Source organism: Narcine bancroftii, chromosome 3, assembly GCF_036971445.1.
Source record: "Narcine bancroftii isolate sNarBan1 chromosome 3, sNarBan1.hap1, whole genome shotgun sequence".
NCBI lineage: Eukaryota > Metazoa > Chordata > Chondrichthyes > Torpediniformes > Narcinidae > Narcine > Narcine bancroftii.
The window spans coordinates 198,903,360-198,916,828 of record NC_091471.1 but is presented as its reverse complement, the minus strand read 5'-3'; the positions used below and the strand labels follow the sequence as shown (position 1 = coordinate 198,916,828).

General features: G+C 38.5%; 1 protein-coding gene across 6 annotated transcripts in view; it reads left to right on the top strand.

The window, feature by feature from the left end:
• fstl5 (follistatin-like 5) overlaps positions 1-13,469 on the top strand; it is an 810,780-nt gene that overhangs the window by 736,359 nt on the left and 60,952 nt on the right. The window lies entirely within an intron of this gene.

Below are 13,469 nucleotides of genomic sequence, written 5' to 3'. Positions count from 1 at the left end.
AAGTTTGTTCTGTCCTCTGGTCATCACGGCCACTCTTTTTAAAAATATTTTATTTAAGTTTCCATACATGTATTAATATCAAAATACAAAGATTTATAGTTATATAGTCATATCAAATCCATGATACATGATGTTTTATGCCTCCCAAAACCCCACCAAACAACCCATAAAAACAGAAAAGGAAAAAAAGAAAAGAAAAGAAAGGATGATACCTGGTTTCCAAAGTATCAGCACCATTCAGTCAATTTTAGTATTTTCAGTGCTATTTAATTATTCCAAGGATTTAACAAGGTTAAGGGAAAACCCTTCATAAATCTATACCTACAATATGTAAATATGGGCTCAAAATTTTCAAAAAAAATCATATTTATTCCTTAAGTTATATGTTATCTTCTCAAGAGATATATAGCTATGAATTGCCACATGCCATCCTTCTATACCTAAATGTAAATCTGATTTCCATGTCACTGCTATACATTTTCTTATAAAAGCTAATGCAATTTTCATAAACTCCTTTTGATAAAAATTCATTTTCAATTTTTTATCTTATTGCTGATATATTATCCAGTAAAAAGAACATTGGATCTTGTGAAAATTTAATTCCTGTGACTTGTTCCAAAACTGTTCAAGAAAATGGCGGTGCTGCCAGAGCCACTGTAGCAGCAGTGCTACCTCTGGTGTGGACCCGTGGGGAGTGGAGTGGAGATGCAGCGCTCCCATGGGGTCCAACCACCCAGTCGACTGCCATCAGCTTCACATGGGCTTTGAATGGCCCATTGAGGTAGCCAACGATGGTTTTATTTGAAATTCCACAATCGTGGGTCTGCGCCCAAGGTGGCGGCACCTATTAATCGGCAGCAGCCATGAGAGGCTGCTGACTCGGGAGAAGCGGAGGTCTGGAGCAGGGCACCAGAGGACGGGAAGGTCATCCCCCATCTGTGAAGGAGAAGCAGAGGAGATGACCCACGGGGACAGTGACCATGGCAGCAGACCAGTGATGGTGCTCTGCTGCTGAGGGACCAGTGCACGCAGCGGGTTGCTGGAGACTGGCTCGAATTAGCTGGAGGGGTACCAGGTATCGGAACTAGGATGTGAGGAGGTGCCAAGGATGCTGAAGCTCAGGTTGCCAATGGTTTGGACTGGACTTTGTGTGGCTGATGGGACTGTGGAAGCACTGGAGGTGGATATATGGATACTTAATGACTCCTGGGGGACTTTCTTTTGCTTCTCTTTCTGTGACTGTAAGTCTGTAAGAGGTTTAGGCAAACCTGTCTGCCTTGCAGCAGGCAAAAAGAAATTTCATGTAATATGACACAGTTTTACTGCTATGATAACAAATTGAATCTTGAATCTTGAGGAAGTCTGGTGAACATATGCAGAAATAGTCATTGAATTTTAGAGTACTGAAATAGGCTCTTCGGCACAACTTGTCCATGCTGGCCAAGTGCTCCACCCAAGCTATTCCCATTTGCCTTCATTTGGTTCATATCTCTCTAAACCTTTCCTTTTTGTGTATCTGTCTAACTGGCTTTTAAAAATTGTGATTGTACCCACTTCTTCAGGCAGCTTATTCCATCCTTCTCTGATGCTCAAATCTCTTTTAAATAATTTCCCTCTCAAATTTTCACACACTAGATTTTGATTTTCCCACCAAGGATAAAGTCTCTTTTTACCTTATCTATTACTCTCATGGTTTTATATACCTCTACAAAGTCCATCCTCTGTACCCAATACTCCAGGAACAAAGGTTCTAGCCTATCCAGTCTCCCCTTATAATTCAATCCCACCACTTCCAGTAACTTTCTTTTGAATCTTTTCCAAATTCATTCTGGCTTGATAATACGTTCCCTATAGCTAACTGACCAAAACTGTGCACATTATTTTCAGTGTGGACTCATCAATGTCTTGTACAGAAGTAGCATGACTCCCCTGCTCCTGGCTTCAGTGTCAGGTCTATTGAAGGCAAGCCTACAAAAGGTATTTTTCACCATTTATATCAAAACAACATAATGTATCTTCTTCTGAGTGATCCTTTTGATTTCCACCTTTGGCTCTTGTCGTCTCCTAAGGGCAGTGACAGAAAAAATAAGCAACTGTACAGAATTGGGAGATGCAGAATATTTAAAGAGGGGCTTTGTCGGAGAGGTGTGACAGTGGCTCATGACTACAGTCATGAAGATCAAAGACAGGGAAAGGTAACAGAAGTGGCTCAAAAGTAACTTCCAAAGCATAGAATGTCGGCAGGAAATTTGAGTGTTGGTTATGAAAACCCATTAGAGTTAACTAGGACCCCAATGATGAGGATGTTGGCCAAGGAAAAAAACCACTGGCATTGGTTTGTATAACTTCTAAATAATTCTGAGGATTTGCACTCATACAACCCAGTGCTTTCAGGCATCTGTGGCAGATTGTACAGAACTCAGAAGCATGTATGGGTGGACAAGGATCAATGTTTACTTCTAGACTATAAGCATTGTGCCAGGTCTGAGATCTTGATCTCAAATATTCCTTTCCTCATTGAACCCAGGTCTGTACTGGTGCTTAGAAAGCACTGGAAAATGTTATCGTCAATCTCTGTTTTCACTGAGAATTCAAGATTCAAGATTCAATTTATTGTCATGTAATAAAGACAGTGTTATATCACACAGAATTGCTTTTGTCTGCTGTAAGGCAGGATCACCATCAACAGAAATAACCTGAAGCACCTCTTACAGTCAGAGAAAGAAAAGCAAAAGAGAGTGCCCCCAGAGTCACCGAGCATCTGTGAATTTGCCTCCAGGGCTCCTGCAGCCCCCGCAGCCACACAGAATCCAGTCCAAACCATAGGCAACCTGAGCTCCAGATCCGAATCTCCGATACCATTAGGAACCCTTCAATGTCCTTGGCACACTCTTGCATCCCAGTTCCGATACCTAGTACCCCTTCAGCCAGTTTCAAGTAATCTGGAGCCTGGTGCAAGTCACTTGACTGCAGTCTCCAGCAGCCCACAGTCTGCATGGGCTCCTCGCCTCGAGTCACCAGCAGCTTGTTGCCTGTGTGGGTCCTTCAGCTCCAGAACCCCCTCACTGGGCCACCGTGGTCACCATCTGATGGCTCATCTCCTCTGCTTCTCCTTCTCAGATTGATGGTGGGGGGAGGGGGTGTACATCCCATTTTCTGGTGCCCTGCGCCAGTCCTCCGCTTTCCTTGAATCTGTGGCAAATCATAGGTGCTGCCATCTTGAATCCAGACCCCATGGTCATAGGATTTTAAATAAAGCTACAACTACTACTGGCTCCTTTAATGAGCCATTCAAAGCCTGTATGGAGCTGACGGCAGTCTACCTGGGACATTGGACCCCGTGGGAGCGCTGTGCCTCTGTTCATCATTCTCCACGTGTCCGCACCAGTGGCTGCTCTGCCGGAGCACATTTCTTTTTTGAGAATGAGATCTGAGAAGTGCTCCGTGCTTTGCCATAAACCTTTACTGTCAGAGATCAGTGCTGGTGGAGGATGTCTTGGAGGATGAGTTTAATTCTCATCCTCTTTGATAAATGAGTTGATGGTAGAGAAGAACTCTGTCTCAAAGCACATTTAAACACAAGTTTTACCTTCATACTGCAGCTCCTTTGCTGAGGTATATGTTGAGTAAGGGGTTTAAAATTTCCATTTAGCCCCAAAGATCATTTTCAGTCCTGCAGGAAATCTTTTGCATGTGAAGTCAGTAAATCAACATCAGTCTTTTCTTTGGCTTGGCTTCGCGGACGAAGATTTATGGAGGGGGTAAAAAGTCCACGTCAGCTGCAGGCTCGTTTGTGGCTGACCAGTCCGATGCGGGACAGAGTTATATATAATCACGGAACTTCAGTCTCTCATTAGACTAGGCAAACTGCAGTGAACTGGGATTCACTGGTAGTGTGTTGCGCAGATGGCTGGCCCCGCCTCTCAGTTCCGCCCCCATCTGCTCAAATATAGCCCTGGTTTCCCACCGAAACCCAGAACCCCTCTGAAGACTACTGTGAAACCCTACCCAAAGTTATAAGCTAATAAAAGTGTTTGTTCTCCTTCCAGTTGTGAGGGCTTTTATTCGCACTACACAAACCAGATTAGAAATAATACTGCAGAGAGTGACCTAATGGTATTAATAGGAAGTATTTTTCTCGATCTCATGTTAAGGAAGCAACAAGGTAACAGACTATGTTAGACCTCGTAATGAGGAAGGTTTAATTTATGGTGACTAATGGAGAAGAGAACATAAAGTGATAAAATCTTAAGTAAAAATTAGAGGTAATCTTTGTCCATTCTTAAACCAAATGCATGTTTAATATTGCCATCAGCACAATGCTATTGCAGTGCCAGTGACCTGGATTCTGATCTGCGGCTCTCTATGAGGAACCTATACATTCTCTCAGTGTGCACGTGTGTTTCCTCTGGATGCTCTGGTTTCTTCCCAAATTCCAAAGATGTGCAGAGTTTGTATGTTAATTGCTCACGTGTGTGTACTGTATTTCACCAGTGCAGAATCGTGGGCCAGAAGGGCCTGTTACCATGCTGTATCTCTAAATTTTAAAAATAGATATAAATAAGGCAAGCCAGCAAATTGGAATGTTTTGAGGCATGTGTTCCTCCTGATAGACTGGAAAACTAAAAGTTCTGTCAGTCACCCAGCAATTATTGAATATATTTGTCAGATCACTCTGAGAAATATAAAACACAAGACAAGAAATCCAGCTGCAGCTATGGAGAGAAATTAAAGACATCACAGTATGTTTTCGATTATCCAAAAACCAGTTAACCGAAAATCTCAGTGATCTGAAAAAAATTTAGGGAGTGACATGACGTCACAACATTGGAAAAAGTCGTTGAGGAGCATATCTAGTATTTGTTGCTGCATTTATTTTAGTTTGTAAGCAGAGATCACATTTTTTTAGTAAGAATTGAACATTATTTCATGCTTGAAAAACCATACGCTGTTTTTTTTAATATCAAGACAAGTATCTCTGCTGATGCTGTCGGACTGCTTAAAGCCATTTCTTGGTTATCCGAAAAATCCGGTTAACCGAAAATTGTCTGGTCCCAACCTTTTTGGATCATCGGAAACATACTGCATAAGGATAAAGAGATAAAATGTTGCCACAACAAGCAGTTAGCCTGAACAATGAGGGGGAAAAAAACTAAAAACCTATAAGAAAACTGGCATTGAGCAAAAATAGGGAGTGATAAAATGTAAAAGAAAAATGAAGTTGATGTGAATCCATGACAGTCATTTTATTTGCACCTGGCTACTTGTGAACACTTATAAAATAACTAATTAGTTTTTGTATTTATTATTTATTTTTAATGAAATTAAATATAATATTTTTATTTTTAGCTGCTTTTGTTATTGTCATCTTTTTTATAAATCAAAGTAGCAGTTCAGTGGCAGCAAGTAAGAATTTTGACACACATGTTCATTGTACAATGTATATGACAATAAACATTTGAAAGTGGTAAAAGTATCAACATTATTTGAAAAACATAGGGAGAATGAAAACAGGGAAAATGGCAACAAGAGACTTGAAGAAAATAAAGTCAGCTTGAATTGATGAAAGAATAATCACATTTGACTGATCTAATGGAATTTCTTGAGGTTACCTCGGCAGAATAGAGAAGGGTGATTCAGTCAATGTGGTTTATTTAGGACTTCAGAAATCAATTAATATTGTGGCATTCAAGAAATTGATGAACAAAATTTGTGTGTATGGTAAGGAGGTTACATGCTGGCTTTGATTGAGGATTGCTTAATTGACAGAAAGCAGAGAATATGAACAATGGACATTAATGTAGCATTAATATGCACACCTTTATGCATGTTTGACCCATTGCTCAGTCTTCATTGAATATCAAAAGTTGTTCATTAACCTGTTCATTCATAAACTAGAAAGTGATTTCAGAGAATAAATTGACCTCATCTTTATTGAGTGGACAATTGCTAAGATTGTCATGGATATATTTGGAATATATAAGTTCGGCGGGCAGCAACCTCGTTTGAAGAAGACCGCAGAGCCCACCTCACTGACAAAAGACAAAGGAGGAAAAACCCAACACCCCACCCCATCCAACCAATTTTCCCCTGCAACCGCTGCAACTGTGTCTGCCTGTCCCGCATCGGACTTGTTAGCCACAAACGAGCCTGCAGCTGACGTGGACATTTACCCCTCCATAAATCTTTGTCTGCGAAGCCAAGCCAAAGAAAGATAAAAGATTAGTTTCAGAAGATTACAGAAATGCAAACTATAAAAATAAAATTAACCAGGTTAAAAGAATTGCATTTGCAAATGTGAAGAAATAATTCAGCAGAGATGATTAATGCTTCGAAAGGACAAGTATCAGATTGGTGACAGATTAAAGTTAAATGTCAAATATATTTGGAATTCCTTTATGAGAATCTTATCTGCAAAAAAACCCAGCAAAATCAAACAATGCATGTTGCAATGTAACTGAGAGTTAGGAAATTTTAACAATTCGGTTCCTGGGGTTGGAATTGCACTCCAGGAAGATTTGTTTCCTCATTTGATTTTGTTTATTTACCTCAGGAGATAAAAATTAAAACTTTTTGGCAATGTGAACTATATTGTATCTTCAAATAAAAAAAAATGATAAACCAAGTTTTTTAAAATTTAATCTTGTGTTCATATATAAGAAAAAATACCTTTAAGTCAAAATTAAACATGCACTTCCGAACCAAATATGATAAATGAACATTAGAAACATTATTTCAGGAATGATAGAGAAAAAAAAGAATAACTTAAAATTAAACTGGGAGGTCTGAAAAAGAAGTTGAAATAAATATCATAATTTTCACATGACTAATACGTTACAGGGAGTTTAAGAAGTATATTGCATGCAGAAGATCCACAACAAATCACAATATATTTGACAAGATTCTGACCCAGACAGGATAAAGTGTTCACATAGTTTTACAGAATGGATGCAAGCCCTTTGACCTAACTTGTCCAGGCCAACCAAGCTAATCCCATTTGCCTGCATTAGGCCCAGATCCCTGTAAACCTTTCCTATACATAACAATGAATAATTGCATAACTGACAGAACATTGTCAATTTAGACTGAAATTTCTCTAGAGAATGGAATTTCTGAAGTGCGAAATTAAATAAACCAGAAATTTTGTGACATCAGCCCTGTTCTGAAATATTAAATAAAGGCTTCAGAAGGTTAACATCTGTGCTGTACTGTTCTATGTTCCGATAAGCCAGACATTAATTTCAAACTATTTGCATGTAAGCCTGTTGATAATGTTCCTGTGACTGAATTGACATGGTGGAGTGGGGAAATATTTGCAGTAAATTAATTGTTCTTGCAGAACAGCAGGAAGTTTTCTTTTATAAATCATTTAATGAAGCAAATCACGGGAGCTTACTTCAGAAATAAATCATTTTTGATTTTTTCTTGAAACAAAAAAAAAAATCATAGGTACCATTTGAATTTAACATGGTCTATCTCTTTCCATTAATTATAGTCATAATTTTTGGAATATATCAATTACTATATTTCCATAACAATTTTCAATGGAGCTGTGATGTGGTGGCCATTATGGAGACTTGAATGGCTCAGGGACAGGATTGGTTACTTCAAGTGCCGGTTTTAGATGTTTCAGAAAGGACAGGGAGGGAGGGAAAAAAGGTGGGGGTGTGGCACTGTTGATCAGAGATAGTGTCACAGCTGTAGAAAAGGTGGGCGTCATGGAGGAATTATCTACAGCGTCTCTGTGGGCGGAGGTTAGGAATAGGAAGGGGTCAATAACTTTACGATGGTTTTTATAGGCTACCTAATATGAACAGGGATATCGAGGAGCTGTTAGGGAAACAGTTTCTGGAAAGGAGTAGTAATAACAGAGTTGTTGTGATGGGAGATTTTAATTTACCAAATATCGATTGACATCTCCAAAGAGCAAGGGGTTTGGATGGAGTGAAGTTTGTTAGGTGTGCTCAGGATGCTTTCTTGACACAGTATGTAGATAAACCTTCAAGAGGAGAGTGTGTACTTGATTTGGTATTGAGAAATGAACCTGGTCAGGTATCATTTCTCTCCGTGGGAATTTTGCAGATAGTGATCATAATTCTGTATCCTTTACCCTAGCATTGGAGAGATAGGAACAGACAAGTAAGAAAAGCATTTAATTGGATTACGGGGAGTTATGAGGCAATCAGGCAGGAAATTGAAAGCTTAAATACAGAAGGCATGTGTCAGATATTCATGGGATATTTGTGTGAAGTTCTTCATAGGTATGTTCCAATGAGATAGTTATGGTCGGGAACAGGAACCGTGGTGTTTAAAGGCTGTTATTAATCTAGTCAAGGAGAAAAGAAAACCTTACAAAATGTTCAGAGATCTAGGTAATATTAGAGATCTAGAAGATTATAAGGCCAGCAGGAAGGAGCTTGAAAAGGAAATTAGGAGAGCCAGAAGGGGCCATGAGAAGGCCTTGGCGGGCAGGATTTAGGAGAACCCCAAGGCACACTACAAGTATGTGAAGATCAAGAGGATAAGACATGAAAGAATAGGATCTACTAAGTGTGGCAGTGGGAAAGTGTGTATGGAACAGGAGGAAATAGTAGAAGTACTTAATGAATACTTCAATATTCACTATGGAAAAGAATCTTGGTGATTGCAGTGATAACCTGAAGCAGGCTGAAAAGCTTGAGCATGTAGATATTAAGAGAAAAGTTGTGCTGTAACTTTTCGACAGCATCAAGTTGGATAAGTTGTCGGGACTGGATGAGATGTATCCCAGGCTTCTGTTGGAGGTGAAGGAGGAGATTGCTGAAACTCTGGCAATGATCTTTGAATCATCAATGGGGACTGGAGATGTACTGGAGGATTGAAGGGTTGCAGTGTTGTTTCTTTATTCAAGAAAAGGAGTAGAGATACCCCAGGAAATATAGACCAGTGAGTCTTACTTTAGTGGTTGGTAAGATGATGGAGAAGATCGTGAAAGACAGGATTTATGAACATTTGGAGAAGTATAATATGATTAAGAATAGTCAACATGATTTGTCAAGGGCTGGTCATGCCTTATGCACCTAATTGAATTTTTTGAGGATGTGACTAAACACTTTTATGAAGGAAGAGCAGTAGATGTAGTGTATATGGATTTCAGCAAGGCTTTTTAATAAGGTAGCACATGCAAGACTTATTGAGAAAGTAAGGAGGCAGGGGATCCAAGGGGACATTGCTTTGTGGATCCAGATCTGGCTTCTCCACAGAAGGCAAACACTGGTTGTAGACGGGTCACATTCTGCATGGAGGTAGATGACCAGTGGTTTTCCTCAGCAATCTGTTCTGGGACCCTTGCGCTTCATGATTGTTATAAATGACCTGGGTGAGGAAATGAAGGAATAGGTTAGTAAGTTTGCTGATTACACAAAGGTTGGGGGTGTTGTGGATAGTGTGGAGGGTTGTCAGAGGTTACATTGGGACATTGATAGGATGCAAAACTGGGCCGAGAAGTGGTAGATGGAGTTCAACCCAGATAAGTGTAAAGTAGTTCATTTTGGTAGGTCAAATTTAAGGATGAATATAGTATTAAAGGTAAGATTATTGGCTCTGTGTGGAGGAGCAGAGGGATCTTGGGATCTGAGTTAATAGGACACTCAAAGCAGCTGCTTAGGTTGATTCTGTGGTTAAGAAGGCTTACTGGGTATTGGCCTTCATTAATGTGGAATTGAATTTAGAAGCCGAGAGGTAATGTTTCAGCTCTATAGGACCCTGGTCAGACCCCACTTGGAGTACTGTGCGGAGTTCTGGTCACCTCACTACTGGAAAATATCCAGAGGAGATGTCAGGGTATTTTTTTAAGCAGAAACTGTTGGGTGTGTGGAATGGGCTGCAGCAACGATAATGGAGGCAGATACGTTAGGGTCTTTTAAAAGAATTTTTGATAGGTACATGGATCTTATAAAAATAGAGGGCTATGGGAGAACCTAGGAATTTCTAAGGCTGGGACATGTTTGGCACAACTTTGTGGGCCGAAGGGCCTGTATCGTAATGATGATGAGGTTAAAAAAGAAGAGTCTTCAAGAGCTTGAGGCTGCCTTTTTGTTTGTTTAATTACTTATTTGAAGCAGCAAAGCATCTTGCTGTGCTTAAGATCTTTTTACTGTCAAAATGTTCAAGTGCTATGAATTTCCAGTCACTTCTAAGTGCCACTGAGTTCATTTCAGAGATGAAAATGAAAATGGCTCTTAAGTGCAATCCATCCTTTGTTAATGTTATCACCACCATCATTTCAAAAAGGAGTAAGAAGTTGGTTATTAAAAGGGGAAAAAATCAATGCCCTAAAACAGGTTAGTGAAAAACAAATGGATTGAAACAGGAAGAGACCATGTTTAGTGGTAATAGTGTGGTCAATAATGTCAAATTAGGGGAGAACATGATTAAAGAGCTAAAATTATCTAATTGCAAGAGATTTGTAAACTTAGAAAAAATAATGGACAACCAGAAATAAATTGATTTAATCTAAAATTTATTTAAAAAAAAGCATGGTTGGATGATAATCAAGGTTAGGAGCTAAATATTCTCTATTACTATATGTTTCAAAAGGACAAATAAATTTGATATAGAGATAAGGCAGTGAATTAGCCTCAGTAATGAAGATCAGGAAATAGAATAAGTATTGGTGAAAATAATAGAATGCAAAGGTCTCCAATCATTAGCGAGAGTATGGTAGTTTTATAGATTCCCATTCAGCTGCTTTAATATTGGACAGAATATGAATCAAGAAGTAAGATAATATTGTAACAAAGCAAAGGCAATGATGCATCAAGACATTAATCTTTACATAGCTTGGACAAATCATATTGACAATTGCAATTTGGAGGATATACATAGAAAGCTATTGAGATAAATCCCAAGAGAAATGCATCATAAAAGCAGCTGAGGAACATTATTTAGGTTGCAAGAAGGATGAAGTTCAAAAGTGAAAGAGCCTTGCTAAAGTCTTGTTGGACTTCAGTGAATCAAGGCCAAAGATTCAGCATTATATTAAAAAAAAGAATTAAAATTCATTGCTTAATTTTTATTCTGTGAATTAATCAAGTCCAAAATGATCTGGTTAGTGTCATTTTAGTTTATTTTTCCCCCAGTTTTAAAGAGATCCCTACAAATTCTAATAATTATATAATAAGCTAATATTTGCTGCATTATTACCAGACCAACATGCAAATTAAAATATGACAGAATTGAATGCAAAGTTAGTGCGCGTTTCAGTTCATGGGCAACAATGGGGATAGAGGGAATTTTTCATTGGGCATGGGCTTGATAGGTTGAGGATAGTACATTGATTTGAACTTCATGGAGGAGGAGGAAGAGAATCTTCATGAGGATATACTCAGGACAGGTTAAAGGGTAAAATGTGGCAGATGCAATAAATTCACTTTTGTAGAAGAGGTAGAAAGACAGGTTACTTATTAAATGGTGAGAGACTAAAAAGTATTAATGTTAAGGGAGACCTGGCTGTACTTTTTTATAAATCACTGAAAGTTAACATGGAGGTATAGCAGGTAATTAGGAAGGGAAATTGTCTGTCAGCCTTTGCTGTGAGGGAATTTGAATAGAATAATAAAAAATACGACCAAAGATTTTTTTTTAATGTTAATTCTATTACAGTTTATCGAAAATAGCTGCAGTTGCATCAGGAATGGTATGTACAAATCAGGTCTTAACCTAGAGCAGTAGTTCTCAACCTTTTCCTTTCCACTCACATACCACTTTAAGTATTCCCTATGCCATAGGTGCTCTGTGATTAGTAAGGGATTGCTTAAGGTGGTATGTGGATGGAAAGAAAAAGTTTGAAAACCACTGTTTTAATCGTACCTAATTGATTTGTTTTGTGCACATTTTCATAACTCCAAAGCAAATGGGCCAGCAGAATATTTCAGTAACAATTGGGTCTAGAGCAGTAGTTCTCAATCTTCCTTTCCCACTCACATCCCACCTTAAGCAATCCCTTACTAATCACAGAACACTGATGGCATAGGGATTACTTAAAATGGTATGTGAGGGGAAAGAAAAAGGTTGAGAACCACAGGTCTAGAGTGTCTAGTGTCAGGGTACATAGTCACTAATTAAAAGGTTAGTATTCAGAACTAAGTTGAGAATAAATTTCTTCACTCAGCAGGGAGTGAATGTTTGAAATTCAAGAGGAATGTTACTCGATAGAATCAAGTCTGGATTTGATAGCATTTTGGATCCAAGAGTGACATTTGCATTTTCAGTTAATTTAATGAAATGGGGTTAGTAGAGGGAAGTGATACTGGGCTATAAGATTAGTTATGGTCTCAGTAAATGGTTGAACAGTTCATGGGGCAGTGGAGAAAAAATAACTAACTTGATTCAAGTGATTGGCTGCTTTATGAGGATAAATTGAGTAGTTTGGGTTAATTCTCTGGAATTTAGAAAAAGGTGATCTTATTTAAGCATTTAAAATTCTGAAGGGGTTAGGTAAGCTGTGAATATTTAGATCTAAATCTAAGTGGCATAATTTTAGGTCAAAGAGGCATCCATTAAAGACTGAAAATACATTTATTGTGTCAGAAATTTATGAATCTTTGCAATTCTAAAATCTATGAAGATATGGAATCTGATTCATTCAGAATATTCAGAGTTAAAATAGATTAAATATTGGACCATAAGGGAAAGAAAAATGTATGTAAACATTAAACTAGAGATCAGCAGTTTTGAGAGGCATGACAGGGTAGATTCTGAGAGCTTGTTTCCTTGGGCTGGAGAGTGTTAAAAGAAAGAGTAAAATCTGAGCAAAAGAGTTCAGGCACTTATGCTTGAAGTGAGGGGATTGTTTTCACACAGAGATATTGAACCTTTGAAATCCTGTGCCCTCTGGTTTCTCGATGTTCAGTCTTTGAGTACATTCAAAGATGAGTTCAATGGATATTTGAACTCTCAGGAAATAGTTGGAATTAGGTTTGGGCAGAAAAGTGGAAATGCAACACAGGTTCAACTATGATCCTCTTCAATAGTAAATGTGATTTTTTTTTTAAATGACAAAATGATTTTACAGTACAATCCCTGTAATGCAGAATTCAAGCCACCAGCAGCCTCAACCAACTGGCAAAATATCATGGAAAATTAAAGAGGGGAACAACATGAGAAACAAAAGGCAGTGGCTAATAGTACTGATTTGATTGCAGTGCCATGAAAATTACAATTTACTGAAGACATAAACAAAATTAATGAGTTTATGCCTAAAGCTCTCCACTGACTCACTGGCAGAATCCTTAGTAATGAAGCGGCAAGCATGTCCTGTACTAAAAAATACAGAAGTTTAAAATTGGCACCCCCCTCACAGTCATTTCACCAATCCATAGAACAATCTCAAGCAACCAGCAACTTCACTTATCCAGCATCTACCAATCCTCATAGGTGCTGGATAACCATGGGTTTTACTGTATTTTTCATGGACAAAATTAATCAAA